Source organism: Hylobates moloch, unplaced genomic scaffold, assembly GCF_009828535.3.
Source record: "Hylobates moloch isolate HMO894 unplaced genomic scaffold, HMol_V3 SCAFFOLD_1, whole genome shotgun sequence".
Classification (NCBI taxonomy): domain Eukaryota; kingdom Metazoa; phylum Chordata; class Mammalia; order Primates; family Hylobatidae; genus Hylobates; species Hylobates moloch.
The window spans coordinates 151,567,942-151,573,636 of NW_026652276.1; positions in this window are offsets into that span (position 1 = coordinate 151,567,942).

Below are 5,695 nucleotides of genomic sequence, written 5' to 3' on the forward strand. Positions count from 1 at the left end.
AAAGCCACAATTAGTTCATTCTATATGGAATTTGTTACGCTCTTGTGGGTTCTTGAAAAATCTGCACAAAGGTCAGTAACATAAGCCATAGGCTTAGGGTTAAATGAGCATTGATTTGCACTGACCACAGCACCGGTATGAAGAGAATGAACATTCACCTCAATATGTAGCTCAATGATTCCCATTAAAGGATTTATATGAAAAATTATTTGAGAGTGTAGTGTCAACAAAAATTTGCTCCCTCCTTTCTTATATTGGGAGTTGCGTAAATAATTATGTGTACCTTTTTGCCCAAAGTGCCAAAAGACTTGGACTCAAAATTGTGCCCATTTACAGGGAATGCATTAACCCTGGAAGCTGGCATGTAAGTTTCCTTCTCATTTCCTTGGTTCTGATATGTCATTCATTTCTATTATTTTATTGTCTGTATGTTCTTTTATCTAAGCTAATTACCAAAATAACATATCATAAGCTGCTTTCCCTTGGAGGGCAAGAGAGTGCTAGCTCCTCCAGGAAAAATAGGAAAAATTGTGAATGAGCATGACCTCTGGACAATTATTTTGTCACAAGCTCCTTTTCGCAGGTAACTATAGGCTTTCTGTTTGCTGCTGATAGAATGAAGCCCAAGGACCTATGACCCCTCAGTTGATCTGGGTCTGATCTCAAAATGAATGCCTTCCAGCCTTTTCTTTCAGTTTCTGTGTACATTTCCTGGCATATCAGATAAAGTACAGCAGTTAAAAGCCCTTTGGTCCCAGATTTACTGTTTATCTAGATTTGCAAGGTTGGTTTAGCCTCGGCTTTCAGTGTGCTTGCTGTGATCGGGAATTTGTTCTCCGTGACCAGAGTTACCTTTACTTCTATTTTCTTTACCTTTGTCTACTAAATTCACATCAATTTTCCTTAGAATGGCAATTTTCTGCAAAATTGATTCTTCTGTTCTTGTTGCTAATCGAAAAGGGAATATAAATAAAGCATGTGAACTCAACTCTTCAATAGTAATATATTTCGAAGAAGTAGAGCTATAAAAACACAATAAACCCGGATTTACTCCAGCTCTTCTGCCTAGGACACAGTAAGATCATGGTAATAGTCACAGAGCAGCTGATTTCTAGCTCAGCCCAATTAGTGATATTGCTGCAATCCAAAATTCTTTCTAGTTGAAGGGGTCACTGGGTGCCCTATGACATGCTCACTGAAGCCCACAAATGACCTGCCCTTTTTTTTCTGCCTCGAGGGTCCCACTGTTCTCCCTGTGGCCCCTGTTCTGCATTTTTCCAGTGATTGTCTCCTGGCTGCAGTGCTTGAGACTCATTTGAAGACACTCTTCCTGGTACTCCACTCTGCTGGCTCCCATAGGAATGGATATAGCCACTCCTCTGCTCCTGTTTCATGATGTCTAAGCTCCCTCTGACCAGCATTACACCCTGGTACCAGGCAGAAAGCACAGCTTCCTATGTCCTCCATTATCTGGAGGCCCTTGACTATCCTGACACTTGACCTGCTCATTGATTAACTGGGTGGGCATGGCAGACTGTTGATTATATTCCCAAATCTGTTATTCCTCTCATCCATGTAATATGGCTGCCTCTTCAGAGTACCTTTCCCAGTCTGTCCTGAAGCCAATTGAGGCCATTTTACTAGGCTCTTGCTAATGGAATATGAGAGTTTACATTTGTGGTCACTTTCTTAAAAAAGAAAGATTTGCCCTGTACCTTATCCTTTCCCCTATTTACCCTAGTGCAGCAGTTCTCAAAGTGTGTTCTGCAGACACCTGAAGATTCCTGAGGCCCTCTCAGGGAGTCTAGGAAATCAAAGCCGTTTTCATAATAACACTAAAATGCTATTTGCCTTTTCACTGTTTTGCATTTGTACAGATGGTACAAAGGCAATGGTGAGTAGAACTGCTGGTGTCTTAGCATGAATCAAGACAGTGACATGAGGTGGAGCCAAGACTCATGACATTCTTCACAGCTTTGTGCTTGCAATAAAACAAAGTAAAACAAAATGCCAGTTTCAGTAAAGAATGTCCTTGAGGAAGCACTTACAAATGATCGATTTAATTCAATCACTGTCATTGAGCATGCTTTTAAAAAAGATTCTGTGTAATAAAATAGGGAATATGCATAAGTACTTCTGATGCATATGAATACATGTTGTCTCCAGGAAAAAGAGGGTGATTGTTGGTGTCACTTACCATTTTTACTTGAAAGAATGATTGTCGGCCAGGCACGGTGGCTCACACATGTAATCCCAGCACTTTGGGAGGCTGAGGTGGGTGGATCACCTGAGATCAGGAGTTTGAGACCAGCCTGACCAACATGGTGAAACCCCATCTCTACTAAATAAAAAAAATTGGCCAGGCGCGGTGGCTCAAGCCCGTAATCCCAGCACTTTGGGAGGCTGAGGCGGGCAGATCACGAGGTCAGGAGATCGAGACCATCCTAGCTAACATGGTGAAACCCCGTCTCTACTAAAAGTACAAAAAAATTAGCCAGGCATGGTGGCAGGTGCCTGTAGTCCTAACTACTCTGGAGGCTGAGGCAGAAGAGTGGGGTGAACCCAGGAAGCGGAGCTGGCAGTGAGCCGAGATCGCGCCACTGCACTCCAGCCTGGGTGACAGAGCGAGACTCTGTTTCAAAAACAAAAAAACAAAAAAACAAAAAAAAAACCAATTAGCTAGTCATGGTGGTGCATGCCTGTAATCTCAGCTACTTGGGAGGCTGAGACAGGAGAATCGCTTGAACCCAGGAGGCAGAGGTTGTGGTGAGCCGAGATCACACCGTTGCACTCCAGCCTGGGTAACAAGAGCGAAACTCCATCTCAAAACAAGAAAACAAGAAAACAAATAAACAAACAAAAAAAGAATGATAGTCAAGTTATGTTTATTTAGACATTTCTTTAAAAATGGGCCTGTTACTTCAAGGGAAAAAAACTGACAATATTTGTTACCAGTGATAAAATTTGAGTTTTCAAGAGGAAATTTTAATTTTGGAAAATATCTATCTGTTGCTATAAACTTGGCAACATCCCAATATTTTAAAATGCTTCTGATGAGACTAGCAATAATATTAAATGTGGGGGGTGGAGCCAAGATGGCCAAATAGGAACAGCTCCAGTCTACAGCTCCCAGTGTGAGCAACGCAGAAGACGAGCGATTTCTGCATTTCCAACTGAGGTACCGGGTTCATCTCACTGGGGAGTATCGGAAAGTGGGTGCAGGACAGTGGGTGCAGTGCACTGAGCATGAGCTGAAGCAGGGCGAGGCATTGCCTCACCCAGGAAGTGCAAGGGGTCAGGGAATTCCTTTCCTAGTCTAAGAAAGGGGTGACAGACGGTACCTGGAAAATTGGGTCACTCCCACCCTAATACTGCACTTTTCCAATGGTCTTAGCAAACGGCACACCAGGAGATTATATCCTGCACCTGACTCAGAGGGTCCTAGGCCCATGGACCCTCGCTCATTGATAGCACAGCAGTCTGAGATCAAACTGCAAGGCAGCAGTGAGGCTGGGGGAGGGGTGCCCACCATTGCTGAGGCTTGAGTAGGTAAACAAAGTGGCCAGGAAGCTCAAACTGGATGGAGCCTACTGCAGCTCAAGGAGGCCTGCCTGCCTCTGTAGCCTCCAACTCTAGGGGCAGGGCACAGCCAAACAAAAGGCAGCAGAATCCTCTGCAGACTTAAATGTCCCTGTCTGACAGCCTTGAAGAGAGTAGTGGTTCTCCTAGTACACAGCTGGACATCGGAGAACGGACAGACTGCCTCCTCAAGTGGGTCCCTGACCCCTGAGTAGCCTAACTGGGAGGCACCACCTGGTAGAGGCAGACTGACACCTCACACGGCCGGGTACTCCTCTGAGACAAAACTTCCAGAAGAACGATCAGGCAGCAACATCTGCTGTTCACCAATATCTGCTGTTCTGCAGACTCCGCTGCTGATATCCAGGCAAACAGGGTCTGGAGTGGACCTCTAGCAAACTCCAACAGACCTGCAGCTGAGGTTCCTGACTGTTAGGAGGAAAACTAACAGAAAGGACATCCACACCAAAACCCCATCTGTACGTCACCATCATCAAAGACCAAAGGTAGATAAAACCACAAAGATGGGGAAAAAACAGAGCAGAAAAACCGGAAACTCTAAAAATCAGAGTGCCTCTCCTCCTCCAAAGGAACGCAGCTCCTCACCAGCAATGGAACAAACCTGGATGGAGAATGACTTTGACGAGTTGAGAGAAGAAGGCTTCGGACGATCAAACTACTCCGAGCTAAAGGAGGAAGTTCGAACCCATGGCAAAGAAGTTAAAAACCTTGAAAAAAAATTAGACAAATGGCCAAGTAGAATAACCAATGCAGAGAAGTCCTTAAAGGACCTGATGGAGCTGAAAACCAAGGCACGAGAACTACGTGACAAATGTACAAGCCTCAGTAGCCGATTCAATCAACTGGAAGAAAGGGTATCAGTGATGGAAGATGAAATGAATGAAATGAAGTGAGAAGAGAAGTTTAGAGAAAAAAGAATAAAAAGAAACAAACAAAGCCTCCAAGAAATATGGGACTATGTGAAAAGACCAAATCTACATCTGATTGGTGTACCTGAAAGTGACGGGGAGAATGGAACCAAGTTGGAAAACACTCTGCAGGATATTATCCAGGAGAACTTCCCCAATCTGGCAAGGCAGGCCAACATTCAGATTCAGGAAATACAGAGAACGCCACAAAGATACTTCTCGAGAAGAGCAACTCCAAGACACATAATTGTCAGATTTACCAAAGTTGAAATGAAGGAAAAAATGTTAAGGGCAGCCAGAGAGAAAGGTCGGGTTACCCACAAAGGGAAGCCCATCAGACTAACAGCAGATCTCTTGGGAGAAATTCTACAAGCCAGAAGAGAGTGGGGACCAATATTCAACATTCATAAAGAAAAGAATTTTCAACCCAGAATTTCATATCTAGCCAAACTAAGCATCATAAGTGAAGGAGAAATAAAATCCTTTACAGACAAGCAAATGCTGAGAGATTTTGTCACCACTAGGCCTGCCCTAAAAGAGCTCCTGAAGGAAGCACTAAACATGGAAAGGAACAACTGGTACCAGCCACTGCAAAAACATGCCAAATTGTAAAGACCATCGATGCTAGGAAGAAACTACATCAACTAACGAGCAAAATAACCAGCTAACATCATAATGACAGGACCAAATTCACACATTAAAATATTAACCTTAAATGTAAATGGGCTAAATGCTCCAATTAAAAGACACAGACTGACAAATTGGATAAAGAGTCAAGACCCATCAGTGTGCTGTATTCAGGAAACCCATCTCACATGCAGAGACACACATAGGCTCAAAATAAAGGGATGGAGGAAGACCTACCAAGCAAATGGAAAACAAAAAAAAGGCAGGGGTTGCAATCCTAGTCTCAGATAAAACAGACTTTAAACCAACAAAGATCAAAAGAGACAAAGAAGGCCATTACGTAATGGTAAAGGGATCAATTCAACAAGAAGAGCTAAGTATCCTAAATATATATATGCACCCAATACAGGAGCACCCAGATTCATAAAGCAAGTCCTTACAGACCTACAAAGAGACTTAGACTCCCACACAATAATAATGGGAGACTTAGCACCCCACTGTCAACATTAGACAGATCAACGAGACAGAAAGTTAACAAGGATATCCAGGAATTGAACTCA